We start from the raw sequence: 14,640 nt of genomic DNA, 5'->3' as shown, positions 1-14,640 counted from the left end.
TGAAAAGCCACATCTGAACTTAAAAAGATGAAAGACAATGTATATGCAAATGATGATGTTATCTAACTCAGAGACTTCAAGAACTTCGTGAGAGGACCTATGATGTGTTAAATAGAGAATGTATAATAAGCAATCAATTTAGTGACAAATTTAATCTTAAAGATGCAGATCATGTGACGAAGAGATCTTTTCTAGAGTAGGTTTCTAAACTTGGAAAGAGGCTTTCCACTCTAGAACTACATAGGATTTTTAAGCAAAAGTATGGGAAATTGAGTACTATAGATAAACTAACACTTGAGATAGAAAAAGTCTTGCTTTTCTTACAAGTTGTAGATCCTCCATTGTAGATAGAATTAGAAGAGCTTCTTGAAGATGATAATACAAAGAATGGCATGAAGACATATTGGGCAAATGTCCAAGAAGCAATTTTAAAATCGGTAAAGAAGCAAAGAAGACATGAGGTTATGGATCTGCAAACTATGGCTTCCCATGCATGGCCTAAGCCTTTGCCTAGGCCATAGCCTCATATACCCATACAATAGTATAATGGATGATGTCATAGACAAGCTTGTGAAGAATATGAGAGATCTATAGATATGTGGTTTGACAATGCTAAGAATGTCTCTAAGGACAGAGAAGCTTATAGAGATATTATGAAGCAAAATTTGATTTGCTAAAACAATGGGAAGATATGTGCCAGTGAGACATGTCTACCTATTACCATGGCATTGGAAAGATTGGAATGCAAAATATTTTAGAGGATTTGTCTATGCAGACTGCATATGCTTATGTAGATGCTATAGCTTATGGATTATAGATTAAGAGAAAGTCTAAAGATAAAAAGATAAAGAATTAGATCTATGCCCTACAAACTATAGAAATGGGCAAGGTGCCTCAGATAGAGTGATTATATAAGAGAAGAGGAAGAGAGATTAAGGGAATCCTAGTGTTTTGAAGAAAGTAACTAGAAGGGGTGAGAAGTCTACACCTCCTACGTGACCTAGACTAGAGCAATATATGGATGGTATATAGTAGACAACGGAAAAAAAATAGAAATAGAATAAAGAATTAAAAAAATAACAAAAGAAGCAAAAAAAAGAGCAAGAAAAACAAAAAGAGAAAAATGAGTATGCTTTGATAGAGGGTATTATGGATACACTGACAAAGTATGATACACATGCTCTACATGAGGATATAGAAATGCTAGAGATGAAGCAAATTCATACTAATGATGCTATAACTATAAGTGCAGATACTACAATGCTTGTGAATCCAAATGAAATTGTGGTCATACATGCAAATATGGTATTGTGTGAGAGTGTGTGGGATACATATGCTTTGTCTGATGACTATGCTTGGACAATGAATGTAGATGATACAATGATCTTAACTGTGGATTATGCTTTTCTTGAATATGCAGCTTTCCTTGAAGATATTGCAAATACAGAGACATCAAGTATGTATTTCTTAAGGATAATATATATGCTTTGTCTGATGACATGGATATGTTATTTACCTATACTTCGAAAATACAAGCAATGGATGTATTGGAAACATTACGTTAGGATCCAAAGAGAATGAATGCTTCAATTGATGATGATGATAAATTAGTTTGTGAAGGTAAGATGCCTAAAATTTCACAAGAGATTGTAATGAAGAATGCAAATTATGCAAGATATATTAAGGTTGTTTATGATACATGTGACTACTTTCAAGAGAAAAAATTATACGAGATAATGAAGTGGATCTTTGATCCTAGCAGACACCATCTATTACTAACTATGATATGTAAGCAATTTAGACCACAAAGGAGTGTTTGGAATGTATGTATGATTTATTGGGTGATTATCAAGTGGCCATTTGACCCAAGAGGAGAACATGGATGTATGCTACTATAGTAGATAGTTTGGGATAAATTTGATTATTTTAATTTTTTTTCTAAAATCTGAGAGATTTGATAGTGGAAAACACCTCCAAGATGGGCTATCATACAAAGGGAAGAGGCCTACCAAGTTTGGTAATCATTCACATTAGTGTGTGCGAGAGTTACACACTCGGGACGATTGATGTCTAACTGGGATTGTGTGCAAGAAAAGTGAATTATAAGTAGCATACAATTTTTTTGGCACTAAAGCTTTGGAGGGGGTCAATGTCATGTGGTTACATGTTCAGTGAAGGAAATGCAAGAAAAGGCATCTATATAAGTATTTTAGATATATGCTTATGGGATACTTACTCATAATCTTGATAAGTTTTTCTAGGATCAAAATTGATCCATCGAAGAGTCTAAGTTTTGATTATTAACTTAATGAGAACTTTGGGTCGATCAAGACACATGCAAGAAGCTTGTCTAACAAGTCTATTCCATTCGATTTGAGTGCCTAGGTAATCATATTCAGAGTTTTGATGTAAAAATTAGAGAGAAAACATGTGATAGACAAGCTTAGAACATGACTTATATCCTCATGGTTTTGATCATTTTCCACTGCTTACAGGGTTTCTTTCTCAAGGCAGCTACTAGGGTACTATTGGTGGATACTTTGGCCTATTCAATGGCATTCTTTTGGGTGGTTTTGAGCATTAAAGAACTGATATTTTGCAATTGTGCATACCCATAAAATGAGGTTGTGAAGTATATCCAGTTATGCATAGAGCATTCTAGGTTATTCTTATTAATGTATAAAGCATAGTCTCTTTCATTGTATTGTTCTAGCAAAGAGTTTCAGATTGCAAAGAGTGGTCAAGCAATTATCTTAATAGAGATTTGTTTAAGTCACCATCTTAGACATAAAGCTTGTAATTCGAGAATAGTGGTTATAGTGCAAAGTTTATCAAAGAGCAATACATTGTGTGTTTTGGGTCCTTTTGTTTCTTCCATCTATCTTATTATCTTCCTTTGAACCCTAGTGGTTAGTGGCTTGACACAAACCCCCCTGACAATGTGGAAATATTCTATTTTTATGGGTGCTTATAAGTGCAAGGACTTTGCATACGCACATGTACAATTGATTTACTTTGGATGTATTTATTATAAATACCTAAAAGTATTAGATATTTATTTTTGGGATGAAAAGCTATTTAGAATATCTTATGCTAGATTTATTCTTCCAAAAGTAAGTCATCAAAGAAAATGAAAATAAAGAATTAAAAAATATGCATTTATTGTATTTTGATCACAAAAGCCTAATACAACTTATGATACATGCATGGGGGTGGTGCTCACCCATGTATAAGAAAATATTGTACCCAATCTTGTGTCCTACAAGCTCTGTGGTTTTTTTTCCCCTCTTGTAATTTGTTCATCTCCTACTTTTCTTTCAATTTTTATCTATTATATATTGAATACTAGCAACATTGGTATCAAAGCATAGTGATTGGTGGACACGTCAATATCGAATAGAAGACATACATCCATCTTACAAGGTTGTATCATCATCGTCGTCAAGGTTTGTTAACCCCAACACGAAGAAAGCAAAAGGAAATAAAAAAGATGCAGGTCAAAGGCAGAAAAAAGGTAGCCCGACTGAAGAAATAAGAGGAGAAAAGGCCAGAAGTGCAAGGGCAACCTTAAAAGTCCAAGGGAAATGCAAAAGGGGAAAGGCGCATTTTAAAATATAAAGGTGCACCCTGAAATCTTGTAAAAGAGTGCCAGGCGGTGAAAAATCCGGAAAGCTAAAACAGAAGGTAAAGACAAAGGCCAAGGCAAAGAGAAACGGAAGACAAAGGCGCACGAGGAAAAGCGCAAGTCCAACTATTGTAAAAGAGTGCAAGCGCATCATGGTTTAATTCAAGGAGCGCCGGGCTCTCACCCATGCAATTTGTAAATGTAGACGGGCGGTGGAAAGGAAGCTAGGAAGATAGAAGGACAATGGGGAAAAGGGCCTAGGCTACGGCCGGCCACGTAAAAAAGGGGAAAAGGGGATGACCGCCCAAAAGGGATTTAGGGTTTTGTATATAAAGTTGAAAAGTGAATGAGAAGCTCATTCTTGTGTGTGGCCAAAAGTAGCTCTCCTCTTCTTCTTCTTCTTGCTTGCTTGAGCTTGTGCTTGAGAGAGGGAGTGTGAGAGTGTGAGGGAGTGAGTGTGTGAGGGTGAGGGACCGAGGAGGAGAAGCTCTCCATCTTCTCCTCTCTTCTTCTCTTCTCTTCTCTTTTATTGTCTTGCTCGCGGCAATGGAGCTTGGAGCTTGGAGCGGGAGGATCGAGCTTGCTTGAAGCTTGCACTTGGATCGTGGAGCTACCGAAGTGCGCGGGAAAGGAGGTAACTCGAACGGCACGGAGGTAAGCTCACTACACCCGTAGATATGGATGGCGCGTCGGCTATATGAGAGGTAGCCATTAGTGCTTGGCTTGGAACGCTTGAACAATAAGCGGTCCGTGGGTCTTGGCGGTTGAATGAAAGCTCCCACATTTTGGTTCCGTTGCCGGGACCAACAGATTCAAGCCTTGAGCGCTGGCGCGCTTCGAATCGAGCATCAAAGTAAGGGGTTTCCCCCGAACCGCTGCTTGAGGTAGATAGGTAGGAAGCGAGGGGGTTGAAGATGGTATTCGATCTCCTTGGCAAGTAGGTTTGTTGCTTTCTGAGATTTATGTTGTGGAATGGAGTAGCATAGGTATTTATTTTGTGATTTGGATGCATTTAGGGTAGGAAAAAACAAAGAAAAAGAAGAAAAAAACAGGCAAACAGTAGAGTTTTCTATTGCTGTATAACAGGCTAAAACAGGGAAACAAGGGACCAGATTCAAGTTTCTGGGAAAATAGGGACAGGGAACTAGCTGTGAGGTTCTGCAGTGCTGGGAAAGGACCTTAAGAGGCCTGGGAGGCCAGGATAGACCTCATTTCCTTGGGTTGCCTTGTGTGTGTGTGAGAGAGAGAGAGAACTTCTGGTTCACAGGACGAGGAAGCGTTGCCCCGATTCCTAAGCATCGGTGATTCATGCTGCTCCAGGTGAGTCTGGTGTTTTCCAACAAGTACCCTGATCAGATCTAGAAAGTCTGTGGTGATTGTGTGCACCAGACAGTGAGGAGGGGTCAAACGCACGGGAATTGCGCCCGCCGCCGATGCACTCGGACCAACTCGCTGTGGTCCAATTCCCAGAATCGGACTACCCGAGTTAGGGAGTTGGACCGTCCGAGTCCCAGAATCGAACCGCCCGACTGAGAGTGAGTCGGACCAGTCTGGTCCGATTCCCAAAATCGGACTAGCTCAGAATCGGACGTGCCATGTGGCACTCGGACCATTCAGACCACCCCGTCCGATTTTGAGAATCGGACGCTCGGACCAAACCGTCCGATTTGGACACTCGGACACTCGGACCACCCAGAATCGGACCGTCCAAAATCGGACCATCAGACCACCTTGTCCGATCCGATTCCCAGAATCGGACCACTTTGAAAATCGGACCACTTTTTCGATCTGATTCCCAGAATCGGACGTGACCAAAATCGGACCACTGGTCCGATCGGACCCACCCAAAAGCGGACGTCCGATTCTGATAATCGGACTCCTGAAAATCGGACATCTCAGAATCGGACAGAAAACTGTCAAAATCGGACAGGTATCTAGAACGCAAATTTTGATACATCTAAACCCCGAGATTGACCCCTAAGGCTACGTAGAGCTGAAGGCACATCACAGATCCATAACCGGGCTAAAATTTAGAGCACGTAGTTCAAAATTTGGCTATAAATGGTCCTCCAAATTGCATATGGCGTCTACCGTAACGGCCCTGTGGGCCGAGGGGGAGTGCCCCCCCGGACCCCCGCAGAGGAGGCTCTGCCCCCTCCGCACCTCCCCCAAGTAGGTTGGAGAGAAAACGCGCGCTGTGACAGGTCCTCCAAATTGGACCCGAGTGTAGTAATGGCTCTACACGAGCATGGATTCTCACTTGCAAAAGAGCAACCAAGAGCCCATACCCGAACAGAGAGAAACAGAGACCCTAGAACCTCAATGAGCCAATCTAGCCATCAAGGGCAAAAAGGCCACACCACGAGAACACAAAGACATTGTGTTCAAACCGTGTCTAGTCAGAGCCAAATGCAACTTCAGCAAGCTACAAATGCGAAGATGACTAGACATGACACTCTTGACGAGAGATGTACCTTGAATAGCACTGCACTGACGATCCAAGACAGCAGTGGAGAATCCACATCTGGTCGTGCAATCGAGAACTCAAGCGCATCTGTCAGAAGGCTTAAATTTACAAGCCAGGACCCGGAAGATGAAGACATAGTACCACCTGCTTATCTTAGGGTCAAACTCACCGCGAAAAGAGAGCATACTATTGATGCTCTAATTGATGAAGGAGCAGATTTTAATATCTTGACCTATGAATCATGGACCCAACTAGGCCAACCAGAGCTCACACCGATTAGTGCAACTCTTAGCCCTTATGGGGGACACCCACAAGCACTCATAGGGAAGTGCAAAATCCTTGCGACAATTGAAACGGAAAGCTTGCCTATCCTATTTCATGTTCCTCCAAAAAGTGCTAGCTACAGGAAAGAAACCCTCCTAGGAAGACCCTTCAAAAGGGCGACCAAATGTGAGGCTGACTATGTAGCACAGAGGATACACCTGACACTACCGGGGGTGAGGATAGTCACAGCCAAGCCTGCTGACAAGAGCAAGGACTTGTTGGAAGAGTTAATACAAGCACGGGTCGAACAACGAGAACCAGTGAGTGAGGCCATGCCGGAAACAAGAAGGTCAAGAGACAAGGCCAAGGACAGGGTTTGGACTCACAAATATCGTAGAAGACCACGAAAGAAGCTCAAGCCTTATAGGCGAAGGCATCGATGGAGAGCTAGCACAACGCCGCGATGGATATCCAAAGCGTTGCTTCGTGCTCAAGGGTATTATGCAGGAAACCAATGGATTTGGGTACCAAAACCCCCTGCTAAACCACCTCTATCAGCTGAAGGCCAGAGTGCATCAAAAGCATGGCGCAAGAGGAAATCTAAGAGAAACTCTAGGTCTCAAGGCAAGAAACCAGACATGATTATTCGAAGGAAAGAGCCCCAGCCTAGCATGCTAAATAGATAGATGTCATACGTAGCCATTGAGCAAGCACAAAAATCATTAGTGCCCAAGGAGCCTTTGCTTTCCCAAGGGGAGAGCAAGTATCATAGGCACAACATTGCTCAAGGCAAGGCTGATCGCTCAGCAAAGCAAATGGCACAATCGTCTAAAAGCCTCGAGCAAATCATTTAGCCAGTGCCAAGTCCACCTAAGAGTCCTGGATCTCCTACATCCTCTTTTTTCAAAAGGACACAGGAAGCACAACAGCAGTTGTCAAGGGAAACGGCTCAATTCCAATCTCTATCTCCATCTAAGTTTCCAAATGTCCAAGAGGTGGGACATGACGCCATCTGTAGCTCTCGACTCAAGGATATGCATGAGCAACCTAATGTGACTAAATCAACTCATGCTCGATCTACACAGATGAGTGCTCAAAGGCCAACAAAAGACATGACCACTTCTGATCGCCCTAGGGACTTGACACCGCAATCCACCAAGGGTAGCTAGCCCACTAAACTAGCTGCTACTACTTCCAATCAGGGATCACAGCAGTCACAGCCCGCGGCCGTGACAATGCCCCTTGTGGAACGTGTCCTTAGTAGTTTACCTGTGGAGGAGGTGTCGCAACCAAATCCCTCGACAACTCCAGCACTTTCAAAGTGCCTAAAGCCTAGGACGGAGGAGTTAAACGCAAGGGAATTGGTTGAAAAGCTAGACTCTCCGAAAAGAGCGACAGTTGTGCCCTCACAACCGGGCAAGGCTATTCAGCAAACCACGGCTATGTCCCATAAGGACACACTAGAGAAGGGAAATACTGAGGCCTGACCAAGCACATCAACGGTGGATATAGCCCAGGGTCCTGAGTCGTCGAGAGAGGCACCTTCATTGACCAAGAAAAAGAGGAGAAAGCAGAGAAAACAGCAACAGTTGCAGGTGGTTGTGGACCCCAAGAACATTGGGATGAAGGGCGCGAGAGAGCTGATGTATAAAGCATCGAGTCCATCCACCAATGAACCCACTGATGCCTCTCCTAATAGCGGTGAAACCTCAGACACATCCGTGTGTTCTGAAAAACCAAAGCAACCGTTGCCATTAACAGTTGCTTGCAACACTCTATCCACTGACAATAGAACTCACATTGATCAATCAAGGGTGGATACAACGTCATCACAACAGGGTGACAAATCTATACCAGTCACATCCGAGAAGAACCATGACGAAATAACAGCAAAACCTCAGGAGAAACGTGAGAACCCCAAGAGCATAAGAAAACCTAGCATGGACCAATCTTGCTCATCTAGGCCTAAGCCCCCAGCCATGCTAAAGCCTAAGGAAACTCTTAGAACTTTGCATGAGATAGCAACCGAGCAAGCCCTCGTTGAACATAGAAGTGTCGCAGAATGCTTAACTGAGCTCGAGGCTAAGCTCAAAGTGGTCCCGCGTGTCTACGTCCTTGCGGACATGGGCACGATCCCCAGGGAGCAGCTCAGAGATTACTTGACCTTTCCTCTATCATGGGAAGAACAAGAACATCTTAACGGGCACTACGATAGGCTCCTGCATGAACATATGCGACTCATCCTTGACGAGGAGGCTGACGAACTGCACTTAACCGTCACGTTCAATGAAGTGCTCTGCCGACCGAATCTTGTAGACATAGAGCTACTAAAGCAACTGTCAGCAAGCCAGAGTCAATTTGAGCAGCGTTGGTGCGAAAGCCGTGTTGTAATGGCCGAACTAGGGGCTCAGATCATGACGGTCTCAGAAGAGCAATTGGCCAAGTGGCGGTCTCAAAGAGACCCAACCTACGTGGCACCAACTTCCCTTCGAGTGCTCACTGGCATTCGGGGTGCAGACTTGGCTGGGACTAGGCTACAGGGCCCTTTAATTGATAAGGTACTCACCGAGGAGGAGTTACATATTGCCAGTAGACTCGGTCAAGGTTCCATGCTACTCGACATGGCAAAATATCTATCAGTGTTAAGTCAGCTGCCACGAATACTGGATGCGTGTGCCACGCTCCCGTACAACCCCGAGTTCTACACTTGGTTCTTATCCTCGTGAAGTGACATGGATTCATAAATATGTATATAAATAAACACTGATTTTTGTGTCACCATGTATAAACAATATCAACACACACAAGCAATGAATAGTCAAGCGCAGGGAGAAGAGTCGGGTTGGACAGGCTAAGCTCTTCAGGTCCTCCTCTCATCACACTTTTGAAAGTCGTGTGACCAGCCCCACCTCCAAGTGAAGGGCATGCAACCCACATTACCTCCGGAGGAAGCCTTGACCAACAACTCCGATGGTGTAGACAGAGGGGAGTCTCTTTCTATACACCTTCTTCCCTTTTTTGTCTATCCTTCGAGGATGTGCCCTGTCCCACTCCATGACAACCAGTCTACACAACTTAGCATAAGCCAATATCTGCTAATAACTGGAGGCAAAATGAACATCATCATGGGGGCCATCCCTCTACAACAAACACTGCATGCCTCACCCCTCCCCTTCTTGTCATATGCGCTTGATAAACCACACTAAAATCCCTTCCATGCGAACAATTGTATCTTGTATCAAGGTCTAACCCTCGGTTTGCACCTTGCAGGGTTCCTTTTTTGGCAGAATGCATGGAGGATCATGGAGATCTAGCATGCAAAGACACTCTGCGCACAAGGCGGGAGCATGTGGCACGCGCCCCTCCACTAGAGCGCTATGTGCCCACCATCAAAAGGTATGCCAAGAAGCGAGGCCCTAAGCGCCACTGTCCAGGGCGAAGGCCGAAAAATCCTCGAGTCAAGAAAGTCGAGACTCGAAATGCGCAACAGGTGGCAGCACTAGTGGTGCGAACTCCCAGCTCCCGCCCGGGCCCCAGACGCTCAAAGGCAGAAAGGGCAGCTCGGGAAAGAGAAGAATTCAATGAAATATTTAAAGACATCTTGGAGACGGTAGCAGGCCGGGATTACACCATTCATGTCTCGGCCGACATGTTCCCTGCTCACCCCCACGGGAGCCCCACACCAGCAGAGCCCCAATCACCCGGCCATCCAGACTCGCCCCGCTTCGTACAAATCGAGTAGCCCATAATGCACAAAGGGCTTATTAAATGATAACCGGCCATGACTTTTTGTTTTTAAATGGTTAAGTGTTCCCGACTTGTTAAGTGTTGACATGTTCCTGACTTGTATGAACTTATCATAGCTACGTTTAATATATGCTACGCCTTTAGCAAAAGAAAAAGCTAATTAAGTGCAGGTGATAAATGTCTAGTCAACACCATAGAATTCAAATAAGTGATGTCTCCTTGCATTGCATTGGTTTATTATAGTTGCGGCATACACAATGCATATACTCTCATGAAGCGACAAGTGGATGCAGGATAATACAGGTCCTTGTTCGAAAATGTTCAATGCCCAATTACCACAACACCCACAACCCCACAACGAGCCACGCTGTCAAAAGCACCCTTGCCAACCGCCCACATTGCATGGCCCACAAAACATTCCTGGGCCACGCCCCCTTTCTGGGTCAAGCTCTATAGTTGGCTCATGGCAACCGTTACCTCAATTGTACCCACATCGCATGTGCCGCAAGGATGGTTGCAATAGCTCAAGTGTATCTCCCCCTTTCGCCAACTGCTTCTCTAACAACGAGGCTAGGGCACCATCATCATTGTACTATTCATTTTCGAAGCCTTCGAAGCTTGACATTTTCCAACCCATTGAAAGGCTGATAGCCTCAACATATTGTAATGGTTATACTCAGGCAAAAAAAAAAAGAAAAAAAAAGAAAAAAAAAGAAAAAAAAAGAAAAAAAAAGAAAAAGAAACAAAAAGAAAGGAAAAGAAAAGGAAAAGAAATGAATGGAAAAATAAGAAGCACCCACGATCACAGCACAGCACCTGGGGGTCCTCAAATTAGGTACGTCTGGTGACCTTGGTCGACCGGCTTCATCCCTAGTCCCCTAGCCCCCTACAATCACTCACAATTGTTCAGGGCACATCAAGGGCAGGACATACCTGGGGAGCTTGTCTCGCCTAGGGTTAGACCTGTCACGCTGACCCACTTGCACAATTCTCTCTTGCACTCTGCCTTAGTACCATTGCAATCAGTGGTGATAAGCACCGCACGATTGGCCATGAAAAGTACACCGTACTCATCAAGCAAGTCCAATAGTTTCCAGCTACTAAGTGCGGTGTCCCTGTATTCAATTATACTCCGTCGTGCAAACACAATGCAAAGGATGTCGCATATACCTTCACCTGTACTTCTTCTCAACATGGACAACTTTGCTTCATCCACACATTGTTATGAGAAACTAGCCCACGGTCTTCTAACTACGTAATATCTAAGTATGCACGAGCACTTACATAATATCTGCACCAAAGTATATGCAGAGTTGTCCTCAAGTGCAAGACAATACTCTCAGCTTGCTTAGAGTTCGACCTGTCTCCCAAACTACTCAAAATATGTCTTGTGCACGATAGGAAGACTAGCACTACCCCTTAAGGAGAGTTCACATGCGAGGTTTTCCAATTGCAGGTATAAGGTGTTGTTCGCTCTTCCTCAACACTCAACTCTGAATGCTTGTCCCTTACCATCCGACAAGCCCGCAAAGAATCGTCATGTGCAAAATCCCCAACCAACCAACACTTGTGCTAGCCATCAATACAATCCCCAACACAGAATAGCCCTACCACCAACTCCAACAACCTTCCGCCAGCCACCTTGACCACCAACAGGCCGCCAGGACCTTCTGACACACCACCACCAACACTCCTCCACGGAAACCATAGGCATCCTTGTCACCCACGTCTTCGGTGCATGCTATAGCCTGCTACCTATGACGGTGAGTGCCATGGGACTAGCACTCGTCTAGGAGGGGGGTAATGTTAACCCCAACACGAAGAAAGCAAAAGGAAATAAAAAAGATGCAGGTCAAAGGCGGAAAAAAGGTAGCCCGACTGAAGAAATAAGAGGAGAAAAGGCCAGAAGTGCAAGGGCAACCTTAAAAGTCCAAAGGAAATGCAAAAGGGGAAAGGCGCATTTTAAAATATAAAGGCGCACCCTGAAATCTTGTAAAAGAGTGCCAGGCGGTGAAAAATCCGGAAAGCTAAAACAGAAGGTAAAGACAAAGGCCAAGGCAAAGAGAAACGGAAGACAAAGGCGCACGAGGAAAAGCGCAAGTCCAACTATTGTAAAAGAGTGCAAGCGCATCATGGTTTAATTCAACGAGCGCCGGGCTCTCACCCGTGCAATTTGTAAATGTAGACGGGCGGTGGAAAGGAAGCTAGGAAGATAGAAGGACAATGGGGAAAAGGGCCTCGGCTACGGCCGGCCATGTAAAAAAGGGGAAAAGGGGATAACCGCCCAAAAGGGATTTAGGGTTTTGTATATAAAGTTGAAAAGTGAATGAGAAGCTCATTCTTGTGTGTGGCCAAAAGTAGCTCTCCTCTTCTTCTTCTTCTTCTTGTTCTTGCTTGCTTGAGCTTGTGCTTGAGAGAGGGAGTGTGAGAGTGTGAGGGAGTGAGGGAGTGAGTGTGTGAGGGTGAGGGACCGAGGAGGAGAAGCTCTCCATCTTCTCCTCTCTTCTTCTCTTCTCTTCTCTTTTCTTGTCTTGCTCGCGGCAATGGAGCTTGGAGCTTGGAGCGGGAGGATCGAGCTTGCTTGAAGCTTGCACTTGGATCATGGAGCTACCGGAGTGGGCGAGAGAGGAGGTAACTCGAACGGCACGGAGGTAAGCTCACTACACCCGTAGATATGGATGGCGTGTCGGCTATGTGAGAGGTAGCCATTAGTGCTCGGCTTGGACGCTTGAACAATAAGCGGTCCGTGGGTCTTGGCTGTTGAGTGAAAGCTCCCACAAGGTTCAATGTAATATTGATTGGTCGAAGGCTTTGCACATAAGAGACATGCATCCATTACAATGTTGTATCATAATCATCATCAGGGTTCAATGTAATATTGAGTGGTCGAAGGCTTTGCACATAGGATTTTGGATTAAAGGTTCTCAATCAATCTTCAATACTATTATAAGGACTTCTTTAAAAGCTACCTATTTCTTTCCTTTATTATCACAAAAACCATGGGAGGCTAATTTTTAAAGTGGGGGGAGACCCAATCATTAGCCCCTATCATAAAACCCCTTTCCACAACATCAAGTTTATTGAAAAGGGAGGGGAGAATGGAATTGTCTTAAAAGCTTTTACACATATACTTCTCTTTCTCAACAATATTCCCATCTTTCAAGGTTTATTCTCTATCACAAGGCACAATTCTTGTGCAAGACTTTTGGAGTTCTTCTTTCAAGCCTAAGAAGTTCGTCAAAGCCTCTCTTCTTACACAAGAAGTGTAAATATTATCTAGCAATCAAGACTCTTTTCGCATGTGTCTACAATATTTTTAAAGGGTTATTCTTGTGTATCACTAATTATTTTCTACCATATTGGGACCTTCAAATATGGACAAAGTAAACATGGATTCGTGTCTTTCGAAAAATTACTATGCAATAATAAATTGATCTTCTTCATCATAATTTGAATGAAGTTACAAAAGGACTTCTAGAGTGTGAATGTTACAAAATTTCACCACTCAAGACAAAGATGATCAAATTGCTCAAATTTTGAAAGGTGTTTTTGACACGCAGTAAACTAGAAGGATCAAAAAATCATAAGTATTTTTAATTTTCTAAATTTGATGAGAAAAATTATGCAAATTTTATTCTATCTTGGTTGAGCCAATTCAATTATTAATTTGATGGGAATCTTATTGCTAGAAGGATAAAATAAAGTGCACAATCAATTATAGATAAAGCATCACTTTGGTGGAACATTCTTTGCCGAAGTTAAAGAATCTTTCCTACCATCTCAATTTCATCTTCATACAATGTGAAATTGGTTGCTTTTTTTTTGCAAGAAGGCAATAATGTATCTACCTACACGAAAAGATTTTGGTAAAGACTTTTATTGTTGTCATACTTGAAGAAGTTTCCAAGAGCACATTTCAATGCAAATATAATTATGATTTGGCATCCAAGCTAAATTGAATTCTCTTAAACCCACTTTACTTCATTATGTTATTTCTTATGACCATGTTGCTAAAAAAGAATTCCAATCCATCATTTAGATTCTTCGCGGCCAACAATCTCATCCATCCCAACCTTTCAATAACAACCACAACCAAAATAAACTTTTTGTTCCTTACCATCCCAATTTTGTTTCCACGTAACAATCCTCAAACTTCCAAACAAAAAGTGGTAACACACAAAGATATGTAAATCATAATGTGAATAACAAGATGAAACTTCAAATTGCAGACCATAATGTTCAAAATAAAACACTATAACATATAGATGATCTTCCAAGTGGTAGAATTATTAATGGAAAAAAGTACTCTTGTCATCGCTACTAACCTTGCTATTCACATTACTAAAAAGGCATCATTATTTTTGTCGACATCTACATCGCTATATAGCACTGCAGATATCGACACAAATACCAAGGCAAATAAAGATGATTACATTAAATTTTCAACGCTGATAGCAATGGTTTGCAAGTAAATTTGTGGCACAAATAGCAATGGTTATAGACAAACACAAAATTGGGTGGCAAGACATATAGCCTT

This window comes from Lygodium microphyllum, chromosome 22 (assembly GCF_053477565.2).
Source record: "Lygodium microphyllum isolate KBCC chromosome 22, Lygodium_microphyllum_v1.1.10, whole genome shotgun sequence".
NCBI classification, from domain to species: Eukaryota; Viridiplantae; Streptophyta; class Polypodiopsida; order Schizaeales; family Lygodiaceae; genus Lygodium; species Lygodium microphyllum.
Note: the sequence above shows the minus strand (reverse complement) of the source record.